The following is a 26,075-nucleotide window of genomic DNA, read 5'->3' as shown; positions in this document are numbered from 1 at the left end:
ATAACCATTGCTCATTCAGTAGAGGTATTATTACTATTCCTTTACATTAAAAATTCTTCTCTTAACATCCTCTGGATAGGAACCCATAATGACTTCTTTTATTTACAGGTTGCTTATCTATCAAACTCAGAAACCACTAACTCAGAATAAGAAAAGAAGCACAAAGCAATCAAAATAGTCTAATCAAAATAAGCAATCAAACAACCCTCTTGCCCATTATCGTAGCAGAGCCCTGGGAGCCTTGCTAAGAGCCTATTTACTCCAAGGGAGTCCTGATTCTAAGGAACTTGGTTATAAGGCTTTCCAACTCACAGATGATTAGAAATGCAAATTACAAGGGGAAGAAATCCACTTGGAGAGACAGGACAGCTGACAGTCTGGCTGAGGTAGGGAACCTGAAGCTCTTAACAGCCAGACAGAACTCAAAATGCAGACCAGTTTGGACTCTCTGAAGAGTGCAGGGTCTGTAATAATAGATTACAAGCGCTCTGAAAAGCCTATTCGGGCACCTTGCCACCCATTTTGGTAGAGTCGCTGCTCCTCCTATGTGTCCCCTCCATATCCCAGCCATGTCCTGTCCACAGCCCTAACACAATCTCTATTGCCCAGGACTGTAATAATTTGTCTTCCATATCCTCATGCTAATTTGACTTTAAGCCTTTAAATGGCAAGGACATTATCGCATTCATCTTTGTATCTCTGAATCTCTCACATAATGGAAATTCGATATGTGCTTGTTGAATGAGTGGTTATTGATTCAAAAAATTACAAAAGAGACAAGAATTTGAATTTATGTTTTTAAAGATAGGAAACAATGTAAGCAATGTTGAGAAACTTTCTATTCAAAGCTATGACAGCTTTTAAAAGTTTTCACTTAAACAGGCAAACTTCAATAGGAAAATTAATGTCAGTGTGGAGCACATACTACCTGAGAGTTCTGGTTCAAGTAGGCATTGCCCTGTCCACTAACACACTGGTCAGAAAAGGAGAGGAACCACTAGAGCACTTTGAATGGTCTTAATGGGCACTTGGGAAATGTAGTGGAGAGAGGAGAGGGGACAGGGGACAGATTATGAATATGAGATGAATGGGATCGATATCACAATTATACTGAAGCCCAGCCCTGTTCTGCCCTTTACCCAGAAAATGGAGTGGCATTTGGAGGAAACTTGGAAATTTTATTTGAGTTATTTTGGGAGGTGGCATTAACTTTATCCATGTGAAAGAATGAACATAAGGCAGGATAATAAAGTGAGACAATAATTCATCAGCTAAACTCTGAGGTGTCTGTGCTTTAGAAAAGGATGCGCTTACGATATAAAAGAAAAACCATTAAATGACAAAGAGAACTGGAACCTGAAGAGACTAAGGGAATGGAGAACACATCAGTATCAAGACTACTTGTTTTCCAGAGCCAAGGGGAAGGAGGATAGTCAGAGAGGAAGCAGATAATGAGTGTGTATGGGAGTTGGTGGGACTGAGAGTTAGGGGTGAGGTAATGAGTTGCAGGCCCGGAGATGGGGCAGAGGAAGAAGACCTATCAGGCATCTGGATTCAGAGGGGCCCCAGGCCCATTTGCCAGATCAGAGAAGCAGCAAGACATCCCAGTAGAAAATCCCTGATGATGTGCCTTGCCACACAGTCCTGAGTAGCCCCATGAGCACCATCCCCAACCCAGGAGCAGGGCGATGATTCTTCTGTGCCTAGGCATGACAGGGAAGGGATGAAGGGCTATAAGGAGCCACCACATTTTGCAGGGCCCATGCATTACAGACATCGCAACAGGATCCTGAGAGGGTCATTATAGCTCAGGGAAATCGAGATCCCAAACAGCCTCCAAATGGGTTCCTGAGTGGACCTTACTGAAAATCAGATGGGAAAGAGAAACCTGAACACTATAAAGACAGAAAACCAGTATCAGATAGAAGCCACTCAGATTATGCTTTTGATGAAGGACGAGACAAATCCTTCTGAGTACCATCCCAAAAGAGGGAGGTTGAGGGTCCTTGATTGTGTGCAGGAAAGAATTTAAGTTCACGCCAGAATCAGAGACAAGTGAAAAGTTTATTAGAGTAAGAAATAATGCTCCATAGACAGAGCGTGGTCTCCTCTCAGAGAAAGAGAATGAGAGATACAGAGAGGGACTACGAGGGACCATGAGGGAGGCCGAGAGAAAGACTGAGAGGGACCCCAAGTATTTGAGGAATTCAGTTCATACAACATTCTTGGTGTCTATGCATTACAGTTTAAAGACTTTTTTAACCTATTTTTCTTGGCGGTGTGGGTATGCAGCACGACAGGCGTGGTAGCGGCTCCACCTTTGTTCTGTAGGTTCCCTATGGCATGGCTGCAGGAAATGCATAGTTGGGTTTATCTGTGTAGGGTGTGACTTAAAGACTGTTTCCTCTTCACGTATGGGTAAATGGTTGTTAGTAATCCCAGCAGGCGTCTTCCTTTGTCCTGTAGGTTTCTGGAAGCACATCGCAGGCTCTGAATACAATGTGGTTTAAATCCAGTTCTCATACCTCCCTCCTCTCTACATCACTTTAGCACTAAATAAGGTCCCCACATTAGAGTAGAACCTCGTAGTACAATGGACACTTAACTGATAGACTGTTTCATACCTATAAGGGCACCCACATTTTGCCATATCCTGATCGACTCTAGCCTAAAACTCACCATCAGGAGCACCGGACTGGGAGCCAAAGACCTCTCGCCTTGCTTTGCTTTAAGAGGATATAAATAGCATGCCATCGGCCTGTTATAAAGTTCAGAAACAATCTGAATCCAAATTTGAAAAATTACCCTGTATAAATTGCATTGTGTGCAATGAAGTGAATTGATATGTGTTAGAGGTGAGAGTGGACATAGCATCTGGTCTGTGCAGCATCAGAGCTGTGTGCCTTCTCTCCTCCACAAGGTCCCTGTGGTTTCTCAACTGAAGTCACCTCCTCTGATAGCTCTCTGATAGCTCTGTGACAGTCTACGGCAGGAGAAAAGGTCAGTGCAACCTGTGACAACTACTCGCTGAAAGCACACAGAAAAGCTTGTCCCACACTTGCATTCTTCCCATTTCCATAACCATGAATTTCATTCTATTTTTCAGCAGATGCCTGAGAATGTAATAAGGAGAGTTTAAATGAGCCAAAGGCTCTGGTTTAGCTCTGGTTTAGTTCTTTTATTTTATAAAGATGGTTTCTGCTGCTGTTCATTCACATTTCATATCATTGAGAGACTATATTTAGTCTCTGTATTTTATAGTTTTTAGAGGCATGAATTAAGTTTCACATGCAAAATAAAACCTGTGAAATTTCCCTTCTCTCTGGGTGAAAGAACTCTCCTGACACCTGGGGCAATCTTGCAAATTTTGCCAGAAACAAGAATCAGATTTCACCAGTGAATATAGGATTATGCAGCCTAGAAACTGTACTGCAGATAACATTGTAGAGGTCAATTGAAATGGAGCTTGTTGCCTTCATAAAACAATTTGAAGTAAAACTAAACCAGACAAAATTGTCATACCATCATCCATGTTCTCAACTGAGAGTTCTTGTTACTATACAAAAGTGTGTATGTGTCAAAGAAAATGAAAATAAGTAATTTTGTTTAACGTTGGATTAGTCAGCTTGGACTGCCACACAAAATATCGCAGCCTTGGTGGCTTAAACAACAGACACTTATTTCTCACAGTTCTGGAGGCTAGAAGTCCAAGATCGGAGTGCCGGCATAATTGGGTCCCAGCGAAGGCTCACTTCCTGGCTTGCAGATGGCCACCTTCTTGTAGTGTTTTCCCATGCTGGGGGAGAGGTAGAGAGAGATCATTCTTTTCTCATAAAGCCACCAATCCTATCAGTTTAGAGCCCTGACCTCATGATCTTCTTTTTCCCTAAATATCTCCTAAAGACTCTATCTCCAGATACAGTCACATTGGGGGTTCAACATAGGAATCGGGGGTGTTTTATTGGTTTTTAAACTTTCAGCATATGTTAGAAAAGTGGGAAATCAGTATAGTGAAGGGCCACTGGGACCTACAATCTGAAAGCATTCTCTCATTTGGTCAATAGCAAGGACATTTAAAGCTAGTGAGTCTAATAAACACTAAATCTTTCTCATCACAACAGAAATATTCCCTTTAACAGAGGGTTTTCTCTAAAATGAGCTGTTTATGAACCAGCCAGAGCCATTGCCTAAAAGTACCACAGGTGAGAAAATCTAAATCTTTTATACACTTTACTAAGATATCTTTCAATAAATCTAATTCTTCCCCAACACCACATTGCTCCGTATTCACTTTCTTTACTCTCTCATATAAATTCTGCATGCTCTTTACAAAATGCACAGATGAAGGATTAAGAGCTTTCTTTAGGTAAGACCCCATCTTTATCATCTACTTACCTGCCTCCAAGACCATGACTAAATGTATCTTATACAATAATAATAAATAGATTCCAAGATCCTGTCTCTTCCATAGACTCTACCTCATTCATCATCTGAACACAAAATGACCTATCCTCTGAGTTCCTGTACCACTTACATTTCCTGTTTGTAAAGTTGATTTGGCAAATAACTGTTTACTGTAGTCTTTCTCAACCTCGGACCTATTCTCAAGTACCCGATTTCTCTATGAGAACTTATGTGTGACTATGTATGTGTGTGTGTGTGTATTTCAACGCAATGATAATCTAAAAAATATAGGCGTGCTCTGGATCATCTGAAGAACACCTTATAACAGAACTGCCTTGTATCTTCAGTGCCCACTTGAGTTTGTGACTGTTTTGGCCCCAAGAAGTACCACTTTAATCATAGCAAACTAATAAGACAAGGACATAGGCATACAATATGCAAATGATTCTTTTGCATTAAGTGAAAGCTAAATGAAAACAACGTGTTCTACCTGCAGAAAAAATCACTGTTAGTTAAAAAAAAGTGCTTGGAGAATTATGTCATCACTCAGCACACAGTCTTAGAATCATGTCACACTCAAAAGAATCTGTGCCAATTTAGTAAGTAAAATATTACTTACCACATAAAAATAATGATTGTTAATTAGAGTATGACGCTTTGGTTATTTTTTCCTATTCAATGTATAAATTTGTTTTTATTTTATAGTTATCTAATAGCTATAAGCATATGGAGTATATCTGGTTTATGTTTGTACATATTTAAGTTAAATTACAATATAAATAATTTAACTCAGTACTCATATTCCACAGAATTTATTAAAGTTACAACTTTTATAATATTTTATATACTAATACATTTTAATTATTTATTTTAATATAATACTATATTGTGACATTTCTTTTATTGTGGCCTTAAATGGTTGTTTCAGTCTTTTACTATTTAATTATTTTCATCTATTATTACCTTGTTGCACACAAAATGTAAATTTCTGTAGGAAGGAAATGAGTTTTTAGGCCATCCGCATCCTCCTTAGTGTCTAGCACAGTGTCGAGGGCATAATGGATGCCTGGTAATATTTGTGGATTTTAACTCTTTGATCAAACATCCTGGAATTGACTTCCCATTCTCAAATATTGTCTATTTGTTTGTTTTGTTAAATCTACTTCAAAGAAAGGTATTTTTAAAAGTCTATTTAGTCTTACGTTTCTGGTATCTCCTGTGATTACTGGTAAATAATAATTTGCTTATACTGAATATTCCCTAGATGCCAAGAACTGCTCTGAGCATTTTACATAGATCATCTCACTTCATCATAATAATGATAGGAAGGCAGGCGGGATAATAAACAGATGATTTCTGCTTATTAATGAGGAAACTAAGTCATAGAAAGCTTAAGTACATTGCCCAAAGTTTATAAAACTAGTTATTAGTGGAACTAGGGTTCTAAGCAAGGCATATGGAGCCTTTGGTCCACCCTCGGCCCGCCTGAAACTTCAGTTTGCACTGGGAATGTGGAGGTCACTGTTTAATTGCTGCACTGGTGCCTCTGATCCTTTATCAGAAAAGTGCAGAATGACAGGGGAAATGTTCTCTTCACTCTTCACAGGGATCTGTGGCTACCACATCATTTATTGAACACCTACCAAATAATGTGTATGGAAAGGACATAAAGGACAAAGTAAAAGTTGTTCATGCTTCAAATGTTTTAAATGGACATATTATTAAAAAGCAAATACTTTAATATCTATTTGATCTATTAGTCATATTTTCTTTTGCTCTTTATTTTGCTTGGAACAGTGCTTAGCATTAAATAGCATTAAAATATTTGTTGAATGGATGAAATCCTCTCTCTTTCAAGTTTAGGAATAGTAGTTTAGGTTTAACTTTCAGTGAAAAACTCAGTTTATTTTCATTGGCAATTCATTCTTTACCAGTCTTAAAAAATCCACTAATTCTGAGACCACGTCTGGTTGGATAATAAAAATGACCTAATATTTTTATGATCTTAATGATGCAATCTATTTGAGCATATGGGTTACTTGGAATAATAACACGGGTTGACTGCAGGAGGCTCAGTCAGCAGACAGAGCCTTCGAAGCACATTATTTTCACTGTATTTTTTTCTCTCCCCTTTTGTCTTAGCTGCCAGAAGAGTGGATGGTCTCTGACAGGGTCATTCCTCCCAGTGAGTTTGCAGTACACACACTTCTTTAATGTAACATAGTTCCCTCAGTTATTACATAGATATTTGATTTCCCAGGAGACTCTTGTTTCTGCCCAGTGACAAGATTTGTTTTCTTGTAACTCCGCAGCCTAGTGTTATCTCCTCACAGTAATGATAAGCTCTATCCCAGGTAAGCCATGAGGGTAATCCCAGGGTCATTATCAGGTGCTATGTGTATGAGGGTATGAGACTCATTCATGCATTCATTCATTAACCCATTCCTTCAATACATATTTATTAAATACTTACTCTGTGGCAGGCACTGGGAGTTGTGATATAGAAATGATTAGAAAAAATAAAGCCTGCTTTCAAGGCACTCATACTTTACAGAGACATACAAATAATTAAGTGGTAAGATAAGCACTGTGATTTTATAGGTACCCAGATCCTGGGATGAGAGTATGGTAGAGTGAAGTGGTGAACCTAGAAAGAAACACTACTTTGGACTCTTTGACATCTCTCCTACCCCCCACACCCAGTTTTAATTAAAGATAATTGATATATAACAATGTATAAGTCTAAGGTATATAACATAATGATTTGACAAATGTATACATTGTGAAATGATTATCACAAGTAATAATTAACATCAATTACTTCGTGGTTGGTTACAGACTTCTTTTTTTCTTTGTGATGAGAACTTTCAAGATCCACTCTTAGCAACTTGCAAAAATACAATGTTATAACCACAGTCATCATGCTGTACATCGCATCTCCAAAACTTATTTATGTTATAACTGGAAGTTATTACCTTTTGACCACTTTTATGCATTTCTCCTGCTCCCACCCCATCTCTAACAAATAGGAATCTGATCTCTGTTTCTGAGTTTGGTTTTTTAAGATTACAGTGTGTATCTTTTTCTGTCTGACTTATTACACTTAACATAATGCTATCAAAGTCCATTCCTGTAGAATTTTTTTTTTTTTTTTTAGGCTGGATAATATTTTACATATACATGCCACAATCTCTTTATCTGTTCATCCACCAGTGAACACTTAGATTGTTTCCATGTGTTGGCTACTATAAATACTGCTACAGTAAATATAGGGGGGCAGATATCTCTTTGATATCACTTTGAATGCCCGGAAGTAGAATTTCTGGGTTACATAGTAGTTCTAGTGTTAATTTTCTCAAGGAACCTCTATACTGTTTTCCATTGTGGCTACATCAATTTACAATTCCCACCTACTGTGCACACGGGTTTCCTTTTCTCCACTTTCTCATCAACAGTTGTTACCTATTGTCATTTCAATAACAGCCATTATAACAGGTGTAAAGTGATATATCATTGTGGTTTATATTTGCATTTCTCTAATGACTAGTAAAATTTAGCACCTTTTCATGGTAACTGTTGGCCACTTGAATATTCTGTTTGGAAAACTGCCTATTCATGTTTTTTGCCCATTTTCGAATTGGATTATCCTGAGGTTTTTTGCTATTGAGTTGTAAAAGTTTCTTATATATTTTGCATATTAATGCCTTATCAGATACATGTTTTGCAAATATTTTCTCCCATTTCACAATGCTTTTTTGATTGTTTCTTTTGTGTGCAGAGGCTTTTAAGTTTGATGCGGTCCCACTCATCTATTTTTTACTTTGTTTTTTTGTGCTTTAGGTGTCAGATCCAAAAAATTACTGCCAAGACCTTTGTCTAGAAGATTTCCCCTGTTTTCTTCTAGGAGTTTTATGGCTTCCGATTTTTCATTTAAGTGTTTAGTACATTTCAAGTTATTTTTTGTGAATGGCATAAGATAGGGGTCAAGTATCATTCTTTTACATGTGAATATTCAATTTTCCCAGTATCATACATTGAAGAGACTGTCTTTTCTTTATCAAGTATTCTTGGCTCCCTCGTCAAATATTAGCTGACTATATCTGCATGGGTTTATAGCTGGGCTCTCGATTCCGTTATGACATCTTCTTGAAGTCTGTTTAGAACAATACCCAGAGTGATAGGTATAAATGCCCCACGTGCAAGACCATTTTTAGAAAGCATGATACCTCACACGGAGATTGAGTGAGAATCTGAAAATGCTGGCAGCCTACTTATTAGCTACTTGAAGTCTAATGCGTTTTCTTTTATAATATGTATAAATTCATGTGAATTTTTATTCTAGCATAATATAGCATATTTATTTTAATATAGAGATGTGTTAAATTAATTAGCCTCCTCTATGTTGCAACTGACAAGTTCCTCAAATAAGATATATACTCTAGGAAAAAATGCCAAATTCTTTCTGAGACTTTTCATACTCTTTGGCACGAGAATGAGTACTCCTATTTTAAGCTGAGAAAAAAAAACCATTTTAAGAAAAAAGGAAATAGAATAACATAATATTTCATTCAGTACAAGTAAAGTATGGTAAGCTCCAAATATCTTTGACTAAAATAATTTAAAAAATAGCAAAATATCCAATTTAAATCCATAGACCACAATTATTTTGGCAAAAAATTTAAGAGAAAGTTTACAAAGTTGTTGATGCAAATAATTTCAAAAACTCGAAACACTGGCTTAACAATAAGTCTTTTTTTTTTTTTTGGATAGATAAGAGAGAAGATTAAAGAATATTTACATATCAATTACCATAAAATGTATCTTAAATGTAAGCTTACTCTATAACTAGTCATTATAAAATTAAATTTTAATTCAAGCCTATTTCCTTTCTTCTTATACAGAATATTTTGTGTAGGTTTTCCCAAGTTCTGCTGATTTACAATCTCAAGACTATAAATTTTTATTGTAAGAAGCTACAGGGAAAATACTTGTAATAGAAAAAAACAGTTTACTTTACTGTTTAAACCATTTCCCCTTGGAGGCTGATCTTACTAACCTTAAGACGCTTAACCCACCAACCAAACCTCTCCAATCTGGTTTTAATAAATTAAACTGATGTAAAAAGATTGAACAAACTCTCAGAATTAGAAACACATCTACATATTCCTGCTCATAAGAAGGTACTTTTACAAGTAAAATAAAGTGATTTTCACAGATTAACTTTAAGACACAATGTAAAATCTTGATTTTCCTCTAAGTTCCTCAAATGGAACTCCACAAAATCCATTTATCATCTGCCACCTGTTCCTCCCTCCCCCTGCTGCACATTCTGATTGCAACTCTAGCCCACTGCTAGGGCACCTCCTCTTCCTTACCTGTTAATGGTTCATCACTCGCCAGTCTTCCCAAAGCAAAGTCTTTTTTGATTTCTCCCTTTTCTCTCCACCCACCAATCATTAACCACCCTTAACTTCAAGCTGCATCCAATAAATAAATATTCACGGTGGCTGCATGCCACTCAGCACAAATTCTTTCCCGGTCCTTAGTCCCTGACCTTGCTTTTCTTATGCCTCTGGTCCATGTTCTGGAACTCAGTAACCTAGATTCAGAGGCCCACTGGGTGACTAATTTAGCAATTCTATAAGATATTACTGCTCAGAATCTATCCCTTCCTGGCCCTCCCAAGCCCTTGGCCAAGCTGGAGGTTGGTGCACTCTAATCTCTATCCACTGCATCTACCCCACTCTGAAAGGGACATCAGGGACATGTCTCCCAGCTGCCAGACATTCTAATTCACATTTCACCTGCTACCAGTGGCACCTTATCATTCCACCACTCAAAGCAATGAATCCCTGTTGCCAAATACATGACATCTGTCCCCTTGTTTGGAAGCACATTTCAGGCCCACTGCAACCTAGATCAGACTATTGTGTCCCTCACATTCATGTCATCCTATCATCCTAGCTTACCCTAAATATTCATTATTTTATTTAATATTCTCTGAGTGGCTGCTACATGCCAGGCATTGGGCTAGCAGTTCTACAATGACTAATTCTGAAACTCTTAGAAAAGTAATATCTGGAGGGGAGATAGAAAAGTCAATAACTAAAGAGGATTGATGAGAACTACGAGCGATGTTTAAGAGAGAGCCTAGGACTGCACCCAATCCGGCTTGAAAGCCTCAGGTAGGGAAGGTTTTCCAGAAGACAGCTGAGAAAGGCAAGATCTGAGGACGAACATATACCATGCCAAAAATTTACCAGTTAGTTTCTCTTTTTGAAAGAGCTTTTCTCTTTTCCAAGAGAATTTGTATTCAGCCTTCAAGGTTATTCCCTGAAGCTTTCCCTGACCTTCTCAGGCAGAGCTAAATGTTCCCTCACCGATGGTTTCATAGCACATCTTTTATACTCATATTAATGCTCTCACTCTATTACAATACAGTGATTGTTTAGGCGACTGGCCTTATTCTCATGTGGAAGCTCCTTCAAGGCAGAGAACGTGTCTTTATCCATCTTTGTACCCGTTACACCCGGCACATAGTATGTATTCAATAGAGTTTGATGAATAATTGAATTTAATAAATATAAGTCAACTTTAACACTTGAAAGTTATTTTCCAGCAAATAAGAAGTCTGTGTGAACATAAGACACTGAGGAGTATTCTTAATTATATAGAGTTAAAAATATATATATATACATGTATGTATATATACACATATATACATGCATATATATATGTATATATATATTTTTTAGAAAACAATACATGAGGAAATTAGAAAAGAAATATTCCATATGGAAATGAGCAAGGGAACAAATGCTTTCATATGCTTGGACACATTTTCTAGCACTTGGGTGATTCAAGCAGTGTTTATAATCATTGATAAATCTGGGCCAGTGAAACTGCAGTGATCTTCATTTGCCCAGGGCCACTGGGGCCACAGTGTATGACCTTTGCACGTGGCAAGAAAGACAATAGGATTTGATAAGTTCGCATGCACGCACACAGGCACACACACTAGCTAAGTAAAAAACAGCTATTATACCAAAAACTTAGCATCTATTTTGTCATCTGTAAAGGTCATTCTCAATTAAATTGCTGGCAAACTTCTCTACAATTTCTGATTTCACATCTCCTAGTGGTATATAATACATGGGCTATTTTGGTCACTAACAAGCTCTGAGTAGCTAAAAATATATTACCCACATACCTCGCCACCATGTGTTGTTTTATAATCTCTTCTAAAATATTTAGAAGTCGTTTCTTATAGAGACTAGAAGGCTATTGTTTTGCTTTTCCGTTGATATTCAATTAATATACTAATACCAACTCTAATTTCTCTTGCTATGATATTGACCTTATTTCTCCCTGTGGCATATTTATTTTCCTGTGGGAGCTGAAAGTACTGCGAATTGAAAGCCATATTTCATTTACAGCTACTACATGTAATGTAAGTCAAATGCTTTTAATGTTCTGTAATGGGGCACGGCTAAACCGAACTCATCTCTCCATGCGTTTAGCAATCTCTTGGAATATGTGTCCAATAACTTTATATAATTGATTTTGTGTTTATAAAATTATGTTAATAAGAACAATATTGTAAAGCACCAATAGAATAAGTCAGAGAGATGGATTATAAAACGCCTGCAGAGAAAAGTATGTCTTGTGTAGTATGTTTTTTCCCTTTCCCACTTTTCATCTTTCCTGTTTGTTCAGTTGGCCCCTATGGAGGTCACTGAGCTTTGTTTGCCCTGAAGCTGAGTATTTAAGGACAACTGAGTAAGAGGATAGGAATGTTCAGAGAAATGTCATTTCAACTACAGGTAAGTAGGCTAGAAATATCTTCATTGTGCTTGACAAAAAGCCTGTCAGTGGGGAGAAAGTACAACAACTTAATAGAGAAAATAATAAAGGTAAAAAACTGTCACATTGTTAAAGGCGATGGCCATGAGTTATACTTCTTTTCTATCTCTCATGGGCAGTTAGTAGGTGCTCAATAAAATCTTCGCGGCCTGATAAAGATGTTAGCTCGATTCATGGTTCAAATGATGCCAACTCTCAGAGTTCATTCCTCCTTTAAGCCCACCCGTAATATATATTCAAAACTTCTCACATGGCCAGCCCATCCCAGATCCGAGCCATTGTCACAGGAAATTCTGAAATTCATGCCCACCACTAGGTGCATATCTAGAAGGTAGGCTCTGCTGCAATAGGTCAGAGATATTGTTCTTTTGTTCCAGTTTTATCACCCCAGCAAAATCTCTGAGTAATTGCTGGTGCTTTCTCTTTCTGTCTGAATGGAAAAATACCTTTAAATCAAGTCCTTAAGTTTTCTCCTTCATACTGCCTAAATGTTGGAGATGAAATGCTGAAAAAGACCTGGGCCCCACTTTGCAGGATATTTGCACACTCCTATTAGTTTGGGTACCTGTCCAAAATACAGAGGCACAGTGAATGTCTAAAGGATTAAATTAGTTGAAGGAGACATCTATTTCCTGCTTTCTGAATCTCACAATCTATTTTTTCTTAAAACTGCTTAGACTTGAGAGCATTTGAGATCTTGCTTCCTGACATTGTCCTCAGTTTGGCTCAAATAAACTCATAAAAGTTCTCTAAAAAAATAAATGCTTAGAGTTGAAGAATGTGTTTAAGTCATTCCTTAAAATGTCTCTGTTGAATTTACCATTAAACTTTACAACATTTTTTCCTATGTTTTTTAATGTAAGGAAATAGTTGCCATTAGGAGTAAATTTGTTTTTCATAGTCAAAAGTCATTTAGATATAAGTCTCATAAATAAAGTGGCTGATAAGTCTGGGGAATAGCATTATAAGACCAAAGTAAAATATGGTTATGAAGTAACGAGGTCACTTTCTTGTTCATAAACTGATCTGGAATGATGTAATAATAATAGGAACTAACACTTAATCAGCACCAAGTGCTTTGCATGCATTATTTCACTTAATCATCACAACCATCAAATAATTTATGTACCATTTTTATTTTCATTTTAAAAATGTAAGTAGAAAAGCTAAGAAACTTGCTGAAAATGACTTAAGAGAAGTGTTAGGATTTGAAACCAGGTGTACCTGGGACCAGACCTGTGTGTGAAATCATGAGACTAACTTCCATAAAATGAGGTTAGGAGATGTTCTAAGTATTCCAGATTATGAAGGCATTTGCAGGAATGACTCAGATGCTTCAAATCCAGATACATTGGCTATGGTATCTTGGGTAAAGTTACTCTGTAATATGTAATGAAAGATACTGACTTTCCATTAAATGGCTACATGACGTCAAGGTGACAATCTGTAACTATAAGTTGAGAGTGTGCACTTAGTAAATAAGCATGGATGTTTTAATGTATTATCTTAGAGCCATTGAGGAAAGCAGCTTAAGATGACCTCTTATTTTATCAAAGAAGATAAACATTTTATCTTCATTTTAACAGCGTAAGAAAGAATAGGGAGAACATAACAAACCTCAAAGTAAAAGATGTTCAGTATCAGGATTAGAGGATTAATCTGCCATATTTTCAATTGTCCCCTAATTTTCATAAAACCTGACAAGGTAAAGCAAGAATACAGTCAGTGCCCAGAGTTGTGTTTTAGTTTTGGTTTTGGTTTGCCATATGATTATCCTGAGGATTGCCAGAAGTTAGAAACTCACAAGTTCATGTTCTGTCAATAGTCTGGTGTAGACCACTTATATCATGCCCATCTTTAAAGGAATCAAATCCTAAGACCAATGTAAAGTCAAAAAAAAAAAAAATCAACCAAGCTCAACAGATTTTGGAATACAGATGTAGCATGGCAAAGTTTAAGTTGCTTCTCACTGTCACTAAATGATATAAACACAACACATAATTCTTTGAAAGGTACTTGTGAATGTAAGCTTGGAAAATATTCCAGGGATGACTTTGAAATATACCCTGTTTTGTTTTCTTTCTCTCTCCCTCTCCCCCTAACCAACCCCCACTGTGTGTGAAAGAGGGAGAGAAAAAGAGAGAGACAGAGACAGAGACAGAGAGAGACAGAGACAGAGAGAGACAGAGACAGAGAGAGAGAGAGAGAGAGAGAGAGAGAGAGAGAGAATGAATCAGTATTTATGGGACTGATATTACTTGTTTCTATTTTATCAGTCATAGGAATTCTTCTTTGAATATAGATTTGTCATCTGTAGTTATACAATTAGAATATAGACACTAAATTCACAATGAATTCAGGTGCTTTTTAAATATTTTTAAATTACTAGATTTTTACTGACAGGCAAAATATTAGTGCTAGAATAAATAATCATACACTGTTTGATCTTTGAAAATAAAAAACTTAAAGGGGGAAAATGAAGGGCATTTAGTTACTAAATGTGTTACTCCAGGCACATCAAACAAAAAATCTTGGGGAATCAAAATACTCCTGGGTTTTTCTGACCCTTTCAGATTCAGAAACTTTAATTTCAACAGCTTCGAGATGTTATTTTGCATGTTTTTGCAACTCGTTAAGGAAGATGAAAATCTTTTCTTCAAACTAAACCTTTTATTTAAAAAAGCAAAGTCCCTGTTCTTTACTAAACAATGTACAAAAGAATCCAAAACAGCCCTATATTTATTAAAATAGTATCTATAACTTTAAATCCTAAGCCCTGGCTCTGATTATGCATCAGCAGCATGACAATTGGTTACTGGATTTAATTTAGCATTAGACGATGAGCAGATTAATCTGCTGTTTGTCTTTCATAACTCTGAGTAGATCACTCTAAATTCTCTTCTCCCAAATTGCCTGCTTTTGACAGAATTGTATAATTGTGTCACTGCATACCTTTAGACTTCATTGTTTGCTTCTGAATTAACTTGTCGAATTGGGAAATGCTCTTACTTAAATTTTGAAAGAAAAATAGTAAGTTGTAATCAGTGTCTGTAATATGCTCATAATATATTTTAAAAGTTATATGTATATGTTCAAAGAAAAATATAAAGAAATATTAAACTGTGTATTAACTATAGTTATATTTTGTAAGAGGGATTATAGGAAATGTTTATTTTCTCCTTTGTGGTTTTCAAATTATTTTTAAGGTTCCTGAAAGAAGTGCTACTTTCATAAACCGGAAATAAAAAGCCAAGCACTACATATGATTTCAAAATTTCGGCATCAAGTATAAAAGTTCAAATAAAATATGTTCAAAATATGTGTTCAAGTCTCCTTTGTGTAGTTTTTCTTCTATTATACACCTAAAGAATCTGCTTAAGTAATTAATAGACTTATGGAGAGAATATGGCAATTTGATACAAATGATCTGGTTTTATGTTTTTGAATTTAGGTTGTAAATAACAGAATGACAAGGTTTTTTAAAGATATAGTTCACCACATCAAACTATAGGCATATGGGTGCCAAATAAGTGTAGCTGATATGTTATGATACGAAGAGTTGAAAAATGAGAGTAATGACATTATATTTGCCCCCACCAATGGCCAAGTGCCTTCAAGCCCTTCCCTGAAGCTGAACTATGTCTCTCTACCAAGAGACTCCTCAATTCTTCTTTGAAGGGTTGGCTTAAAAAAGGTGAAGAATCAAAAAGACTTATTTTCCTTTGCTCCAAGGGAGAGAGCAAGGGTGGGGCCACGTCTAAGCTGAGTTTACGGAAGAATGCACTGAGAGTCATGATCAAAATCTCTTTTCCCTGGGGGAGGAAATAAGGTGTCAGCGAGGACTTGTTTGAACTGGGGAGACTGAGGGATTCATTCACTCAAGAGGCCACAAAGAGCAAGAGTCAGTCAGGCACCAAATCAGGTAAGAAAGAGAGTGGAGTTGCCCCAGTGGAATAAGAAGAAGCAGGTCTTAGGAGGTGGGGATGTAATTCAGGGATAGACAATGAAGGTGAAGACTTGTAATAAAAAGATTGTCTGCACAATTTGTGGAGCCCAGTGTAAAATGTAAATGCAGAGTCACTTCTTTAAAAAAAATTCTTAAGAATTTTAAGACAGCACCAGCAAAGTAGCAAGTCAAACACGAGGCCCTTCTGAGCACAAGGCTCTGTGAAGCCTGCCCTGCACAGGGATGGTTCACCAGGAAGGGGAGGAACGTTCCTGGGTTAATCACTGTGACTTGCTAACTCACCCAGGAGTAGTGTGGAGACAGAGGATGCATTGAAATGACAAGGACAAGGGAGATGGAGCTTTCCGAAAGGGATTTGGAAAGTATGGTCAGGAAATGTTCCAAGGTTGCACGTTACAGAGAACTGAAGCATGGGGTGCGTATTTAGACTTGAAGATTTCTTTTCACTCGGAGTCTAGAATTCTATGCTGGATTGGTGGGGCTAAATAAATATCACTTAGAAGTATTTTTCAGAATATGGATTCTGTAAGTCCTGAGTTTTCCATGTGTTCCGATTCCAATTGTTTTCATTCTCATAAATAGCATTGTCACTTGAAAGCAGTTCTAGATGCTCTCACCCAGTATTCCTTGTTGATCTGCTTAGCCTTAAAATCACGGCCCAGACAATAGATTTGCAGGTGATAGTCTCAGAGACCTTCTGGACCGTCTCTCTCATCTTTAAGAATTAGAGATACAACTATTTCTCTACTCTATCAAGTTTATTTTCTTTCTTTTTCTCCTATACAAACATTTGCACAATACAGAGAGCTCATTTTCTTGACAACTTCTCTCTTCATGGTAAAGTATATAGGTCATTTTTTATTTCTTATTCTTCCCTGTCTCCCTGTGTCCACACTCTTTGCCATGCGATGCTGCAGTTCTTTCCACTAAAAGTGGAGTATATTTCCCCCATCTCATTGGTGGTAGGCTATACTACGTGGAAACTTTTTGCCCGTGGAACATGACTGGAAATGACAATGTGCCAGCTCTAAGTCTAGACCTTAAGGGGCACTGTGTGTTTCCATTTGCCCCTTCTCCACATCTGTTAGTGCCATGAAAAGAATATGTTTCAGGTAGCCCATTGGTCAAGGTAGATAGGACGAAAGACTTGTGGAAAGACTTGTGGGCCCGAGCTGCAGTTTGAGACTACACCCACCCAAGCCAAACTTCGATCAGCTAAACTTAAGCCAACACACAAGTGTGTGAACAAGAATAAATGATTATCGTTGTTTTAAGCCACTGGTTTGTTATGTAGCATTATTGCAATAAAAACTGACTTATATCCTTCTTAATTCCTTAGCTCTTCCATACTTCTAACCAGAAAAGTATTGGTGAATGTTAAATTCATTCATCAGCTGTGAAGAGTGTGATGATTAAGAGTTTAGGTTTTGGAGTAAGTGGCCCTGAAATAAAACCCTAGCACTGGCACACCGATCCACTTTACCTCAGGGTCTTCCTCTATTAGATGGGGATAATAAGGTGCCTGACTTTTTGAGATAATTATGGGGATGAAATGAGATCATGCGCGTCAAGTTCTCAGCACAATGCCTAGTATACAGTAAGAGCACAGTAATTTTCAACTGCTATCGAAGTCCATCTTGAATAAACACAGAATGGCCGAACACATAATGCCTGGAGGGGTGTGGATATTTGAAATAGGCATTACTTTATAAGGCTCAAACAATACCTGCTGTCACCTCAAACATAATCAAACGAATCAACAATGGGGGAAAAGAAAGGTAGTATCAGGTGAGAGAGATTAAAGGAGAATGAACTCCAGTATTTTCTGAGACCAGTACTATGCTATAGCTGCTACAGCGATAGCTAAATCCTATCAATCTATAAGATTTACCTGAAATGAGAGATAAAAGATAAACTTGTTCTAGGATCCATTATTATTTACCATGACGCAATAAGTTAAATGAACAGATGGCCAATTATTTCTGCAACTGCAATAAATTAAATGTTTTCATTGGGGAAGAGTGGGTTTAGATCAGCTGTCCTGCTTCTATACTGATGGGAAAGTCAAATGAAAACTTTGACATGGTAGAGGTTAGCAATAACCAATATCCACAATCTGTTCCTGGTTCACATAAATATTGTAATTTTTCTTTCGTAAGAATTTCTGTTTACTGATTTATCAAGGGCATCTGTGCTTTAAATAAAGGTTTAATATTTTTCTGTCAATCATTTTGTCCTAATTGACAGTTAAATGAGATAATGCATGTGAAAAAGAGCTTTGCAAAGTGTAAAGGGCTGTACCTTCTGGCTAATTTAATTTAAATTGAGTTGCGCAAGAAATTAAACATGCTTTGCTTCTCTGTTCCATGATGGCGAGTTGCGAGCTGTCAAACTTGGGATTAGAACTTGATGACAAAATTAAGGAAAATGAGCAGCTGGCTGGGGAGCTGGGAGCAGGGGAAGAGACTTTCCTTCCAGAACAACGCAGAGGGGACAGAGATGCGAATAAAGAAGAGCAGAAAAGGAAAACTGAGTGTTGGAAGTGTTTTTTCTCCCCTCTGTTTTTGTCTGAAAGAGTGACCAACTGCCACTTTATTTTAGTTGAATGAAAAGAAAATATAACTTGCCACTTGGACCAAATGTTTCTCATTGTTTGGGCAGTTTCCATTTCTCTGCAGAGCTCTAGGTCTTAAAACAGTCTTAAGGATTTTAGTCACTACCAAATGACCTAAGATCAGGACACAGTCTCTCCTCAGTTTTCTGGTCCCTCACTGGCACTTTGAACACTCTCATAGATGATGTGAAGTCCCCAGAGAAGTACCATGAAAGGAGAAAAATCACCTTGGAAACTTTTCTCCCTCTCATGGCACCCCTAGGGGATGGTAAAGAGTAAAAGGCAGGGCTATTGGCTCTACCTCTTATTGGCTCTATGATCATGAACAGTTCAAATTTCCAATCCACTAAAAATGGGATAACAATGGTACCCACTTCATGGGGCTATTATGAGAATTAAGGAAGATAATTCAAGAAAAGAAACTGGCCCTGTGCTTAATTGATTGTGTTCACTTAACATTAGCCATTATTACAGTCCCTTAGTGGTAAAGAAGGAAGCAGGGTGTTTGGGATCGATGGGGTAAGGGGGAGAGATGGCAGAAATAATTGTGAGCTGATACAAAGAAAAGACCAAAAAAACTCAATTTAAACTAATTCTAGTTTTGTAAAAATGAATATCAGGTAGGTCTACATTCTTTTGTGTTATAAAGAAAGCAAATGCTAAATAAGTTGATAGCATGAGAAAATTGTAGGGAGAATGATTAAGCCATCTTGGGGTAGGGTGGGGATACTGTTATAAAGACATTAGAAGAATTTACCATCGTGGAACTAGCATATTCATTATATGCTACTGATATCTATTTGATAATGTAACCTAAGGCCTCTATTTAGCAAATCAACCAGGTTAACTTCACCGTATAAATAGGAGAGAAAAATCTCTTTTTTAATATTTCGGCCTATGATATTTTTTTGACCAATTCACAGATTTTAGTGATATTTTCCTGTAAATGTGGCATCTTGTATGACTGAATTACAGAAAACAGAGTTTTTGAGACCTTTCAATGCAAAAAAACTTGGCACCGATCCAAATAAATCATTTTCAAATAAAACTGCCATTGACTACACTGTATGAACCCTTGTGAAGTAATTTTGACAAATTATATCCTACCATATTTGTGCAAATGATTTTCATATATATTTAGTATCGTGGGTATTTGTTGGGCCCACAAAGCAAATTAACTCCACCCCCATTCTTTACAAGAAAATGAGCGTCCATCTTCGGTGTCAGATTACTCATGTCGCATGCCAGAAACAACACAGTCAGAGCTGGCTTGGCTTTTTGTTTCATCTTCTGCCCGTGTGAACAAAGCCTAAAGGAATCATGGAGAGGTGCCACGCTGAAATGTGTTCATTAGCCTGTCTGCCCAGGGTGAGTTCTCTGAATTGGTGCCTGTGTCTTGCTGCTGCGTATATTCCTAAAACAACAGTAACGCACAGTGAAATCAGCCCCAGACAGAGATTCCAGTTGCCCCGGCTGGGGAGGAAGATTACTCAGGCCTTGGTCACAATCTTGATCACTCTTTGGTTCCTCGTTGAGTCAGAAGCAAAAAGCCAGAAATGTCACCATCTCTTGGCCAGGGCTCCACGTCTATGGAGCATAATTGTCACAGTATTCTGTTTGGGCAATCTCTTCACTCCTGTTGTGAAAATATGGCCTTTTTTTTTTTTTTCTGCCAGAAAGATTTGTTCGGGGATTTCCAAAGTAGGGTTGAGGATTACAAAGGTTTTTTTCATAGGGATCTTTTATCCCTTAGACAATTCCTTTGAACTAGAGGATAAATTTGAAATAGGATAAAGAAGGAGGCAGATAAAATAGAACTAGAAAAGATAGCAAGGATTAGGCAGCCAAATAATCAGTGCTCAAATACGATTTTAAACTCTTTGATGTTGGATATTAAGTTCAAAAGTACATTATCTGGCTTTTTTTCCCCCTCCTCCTCCTCCTCCTAAATTTAGCTCTTCCTCTTCCTCTTCTTAATTGTAGCTCTCCCTTGCAAGACATAATTTTTGTCTAGATTATTTCATAAGGAAAAAAATCTCCATAGAGCCAATTTAGAAATAGAATGTGTGGGCAAGTTGGGGAGAAGACCAGAAATAAGGCTCTAGGGATGAAGCTTTGAGTCTTCTGGCCTAGCTTATGGCACATATATTGTGCTACATGCAGTGACTGTACCATTTACATGGAAATGCAGTTCCTCAGCAGATTTGAAGGTGACCTTTAATAATTTTATGAACTTACATATGGTGTACTTATGTTAGGTAGCTAGTCAGACATGAGCGACAGGGGAACAGAGGAATGGAGACCCTGCTTAGAGACCGCCTAAGGAACACCCCAAAGAATCCCTCCTGCATTCTGAGAGAAAAAGGGCAAGAGGGTCATAACCTATAGCTCGTTTAATCTGCCCACAGACAGGTGCACAGAAGGTACTACCCTATCCTGCCCACAACCTCAGCCTCATTATAGCATCATTATAATACCATGTTTATGCCCAGAAGTGCATGAATCTAATTCTAACAGACTGAATTCTGGGGAAGAGCATGCTCACTAGGCAAAGAGTTATATAGCAGCCAAGTGTCAATCAAAATGATCTCACGTGCCAATCACCTAGGAATACCTTTGTAACCACCCACCTCAGCCCTAATATAATACAGACATTCCCACTTCTCCATTGTTACACCTCTCGTGGCTGAAAACCCACCCCTCCCATGGAGTATACTCTGTCTTTTATTTCTTTTCTTTTCACCTCCCAAATTTCTCAGGGCTGCACCCTTCCTTAGAGTGGTCTGTCTCCTTCTAAAATATACCTTTAATAAATCTCTTTCTAAATCTCGCTGACTTGTAATTCCTTGCTGCATCAGCGGGGAAGAACTGAGGAAAAATGCTAATTGTACTTCTGCATCGTTACCCGCGCTCCCCTCCCCCATGCTGCTGGGGCAGCACTGGAGTTCAAGTCTCCTCTGAATGGTAACGCTTAGACTATTCTAATAATTAAATATAACAAAAACAAGAAGACTAAGCTGCAGATCAATTGTAGAAAAAGACGTAGGGAAAGTTATTCCTGGAATGATTCCTTCTGTTTCAGTGGATTTGAGTTGACAAACTTTACCAACTTGTCAAAAATACATTGTGACAATAGCAGGGGTCACTTTCACAGTCAGAGCCCTGCATATTAAGTGAGATACATCAATTTATTTCCAAACTTGAAAATGACTGTGAATGTTTAGTCTTGTGAGGATAAGAAGACTTTATGCCAACCAAGAGACTGGAATCAACCTACAAATGTATTTTGTTCAGCCCATTACATTGTTAAAAATTTTTTAAAGAAGAATTTAAAAATTGGGAGATCTCACAGAAAAATCCATATTTCTGGATTCTCCTGAAAATCTGTCAATTCTGGGGCTACAGTACTATAAAAAATCTGAAGGAATATACTCTTTTGGTACACTGCGGCCCCACTGGTTCCTATTCTATTACATCTAGCCCAAAGCGTTTATTATTATTACCTACTAGGCCACAGGAACATTTGGATTTATGACTTCTAATGTAAATGCTCCATAAATAGCCTAAAAATTAACTTCTCAGTGAAGTTATTTGATAGATAGTAAAAATTATTTTCTTCATTTCTTAGCCTGATTTAATAGCCATATAAAGTGTGAGAGTGTGCATGTGTATGCAAGCACACACACACACACACACACACCATAGTTTAAAGGGCACTAAAATAAGAACTAAAAGATATATTTTTCTTCTAGTCCTGGCTCTGTCAGTAAACTAGTTGCATGACTAGTTGAATAACTTTCTGTATTCTCTCTAGGCCTAAGAGACTCAGCTGTAATGTAAACCCAAGCGGCTTCTTAACTTCCCTCCTAATCTAATTTTTTTCCCCCTTAAAATTATTTAGGAAAATTTATTTTGGACTTCAATGATCCAGTTTGATTTCCTTCCCTATTAAAATTCATGGGATCATAGAACTAAATTGAAAAAGTTAGAGCCCCGCACTTTCATTCTATAGCTAAAAAAAACTAATACTTGGAGAGATGATACAAATAAATAACAAAAAAAAAAATGTGATAAGCTCAGAAGAGTTCAAAATGCTATGTCAACACAGATGTTATCTATTTAGTTAAAAGCATCTTGTTTTCTGCTTGCTGTTTTACCTCTGGGAGGATATTCTGTGAGCCATGTGGCTGGAATAAGATTTAAGTGACCCCTACCCAGGTCATTGACCCAATGATCCAATCTGGAATTTTAGAGAGTCTAGATTTAAAATTAATATTTCGCCAACTTTTATTGTACTAATCCTTGTATTATTTGGGTCCCTATCAGTCTCTCCTATTAGGCAGGAGTGAATCTTTAAGAGTAAGCACCACTAATATTTTTATTTCCCACCTGATTCTACATTCTGAGCATGTTGCTTTGCACAAACTGTGTTTTCAGCACAGGTTTGCTAAATCCAAAGAGAAATTTCCAAATCTATGAACCATAGGGATGCTTTTTGACTGGGCCTAACAATCAATCATGATACCATAAATGGGCTTGACAACCAAAAAAAAAGATCAGCCTTGTCCTGAGTATTATTTCTTATCTCACTGCATAGTGTTGTGATTCACTCAAATCTAAGACCCACAGAGCCAATTGAGATGAATTGTAAGCCTTTATTAGCCGGCCGGCGACTGACTCTCTACCATGCAGGGTCAGAGGAGAGGAGATCAGCCCTGAGCTCCCAAAAGAGGCAGTTTATAAAACGTAGAGCCACACCCTTATTAACAAGTAAGCAGATTACCACACCCTGGTTAACATCAAAACAAGTAAGCAGATTACAGAATCAGAAATAGACCATTAGCATATCTTTGAGCAGATTACCACACCCTGGTTAACAGAATCAGAGTCAATCCTTAATGGCAACTTACTGGAAAATTTCCCACCCTTAACACATAGCAGTTGAGTTCAGTAAATCTGTACTATGTATCTAGTATGTGTAAAATATATACTAAATCTATAGGGCAAAATTTCATAAACCTGGGTGATTATCAGTGTTACCTGAAGATGTTTAAAAATATAATAAATCCTGAAGCTGTATCCCCAGAGATTCTGATAAAATATATCTGGGCTTGGGAGTCTACATGTTTTTAAAGTTCTCCAACTGATTCTGATCATTACTCAGGTTTGGGAAATATTACTTAATTAGTAAATAGGTGAAAAATTGCTTAACTAATAAATAACTGCTAATTACACACTTCGTTTTGAGTTCTGTGAGCTAAATTTCAGGACCTCAGTTACTTCCATTCAGGAGGAATAAACAGAAGTTAATAATTTCTTAAAACGAATCATAAAGTTATTAATGTCTATGAAGTTTAGAATGAGTTAAGTAAAAAATACAGGAATATTAAATTGCATGAAATGTTAAATATTACCTTTCTATATAGGGAGTGATAACCTACAATTTCTTTTTCTTATCAAGATAATTCAGGAATATTAGTAGCAATAGAGGACTGCTTTCTTATCTCTCAACAAAAAATACATGGTTACCATGGTAACCACTGAGATGGGACAAGATGTCTCCCCAGAGGCAAAGAATAGAACCAAACACCAGTTGTGGGAGAAGAGTCCTGACTACCCACAAGTGATACTTTAAACTATATTTGTATAAACTCAGGTCATTTTAGCTAAGACTTCTAAATTAAGTAATTTTGAACACTTGGCATAGTAGCTGCCCACATCAACTACCCATATGTGGGTTTTGTATATTCATGTTAACTTATTTGAATAGTTCTATTAAATCCCTTAGTCAAGAAAGTCAAACCAGTTTTAGCATGTAAAACAACAAAAACATAGAAGTGAAAGCAGACAGAATACTCTTTCTTTATAATGATAATGACAACTTTCATTTAATGGGGATTTATCATAACAAATACTTTATATTATATTATGTAATTTATTCCTGAGAAAAGCACCACAGAGTATGTATTATTGTCCCATCTTAAGGATAAAGAAAGTTGGTTTTAGAGAGGTTAAATAATTTATCTACCATCACACAGCTAGCAAATAGTGGCATTAAGATGAAATCATTCTGACTGCATCGTCCTCCAAAATAAAAACATAATAGATGTAAAATGTGGTCTTTTTAGACGAGTATTCTCTCAAAGTTCACAAGACTCTCTTTGTGAAAAAGATGGTTGTTCCTCTGCATAGCACTGCATTGCCCTCAAAGGTTAGCAATGTATAATTGTATCAATTCTTGAACTCATTCTGCCATTTCTTTAATTTATTGATATTTTCAGCTATGAGTCACATAACAAACATTAGGATGTACCTACCAAGTTCTGAGTACTATACTTATTACTGAAGACATAAAGGCCTAAGGCAGAGGCTCATAAGTAAGATTGAAATGCTTGGTCTCTCTGACTCTATCTTAATTTTAGCCTACATTTTCCCCATGGCCTTCAGGCAAATAGTTCCTGCTAGAGATATACTAATCATTAGAGGAATTCTGCCTTCTTTTAGAACAGCCCTTTGCCAGAGGGTGCTCCTCCTAAGGAGGTCAGAAAATATGTACAAAATAATGATTATTTATCAAATACTTGCAGGAGCCTCGAGACCAGACTTCGATCACCAAGGGTCAACACACTGGGAACAAAAAGATTTAGTGATTTTGGGCTCTTCCTTGGATTCTTGTTGGAGCCCAGGTGTCTGCCCTTGTCACTTACCTTTTACTCCACCCAGTTCTCCCTTCCCTTGACATGGGAGAAACCTGAATTCTGGGCTCTCTTAAGATAAATTTGAGGAACCTCTAAGGCTCCGATCTTCTTGATTGGGCACCTTCTCAATCGATAAGCCTTTCCTTAATCCAAACTACGATGTTTTGAATATGAGCACATGAACTTTTGGTCCCATAACAATAATCTGTGATAAAAATAGAAAAATAGATAGATAATCTCAATATAATATATAGGAGTTGCATAAAAGAAAGAGTTGTTTGCAAAGGTAGGGGTGATTGGGGAAGCCTTCGCAGAAGCAATGCTTTGAACTGGATATAGGAGTGAGTAGGATTGGCCAGGGAGATGGGAGGATGGCACTTTAAACTGAGAGAATTATACTTACACGAGAATGCAGTCATGAAATGGCTCAATGCTGGAGTCTGTAACAGATCTTTTGGGTTAGAGTTTAGTGGACTACGAGAAGAGAGAAAAAGATTAGATTGAAGGACTAGGTAGAGCCCAGAGGCTT

Source organism: Rousettus aegyptiacus, unplaced genomic scaffold (genome assembly GCF_014176215.1).
Source record: "Rousettus aegyptiacus isolate mRouAeg1 unplaced genomic scaffold, mRouAeg1.p scaffold_m13_p_13, whole genome shotgun sequence".
Lineage (NCBI taxonomy): Eukaryota > Metazoa > Chordata > Mammalia > Chiroptera > Pteropodidae > Rousettus > Rousettus aegyptiacus.
This window is presented reverse-complemented; position numbering follows the sequence as displayed.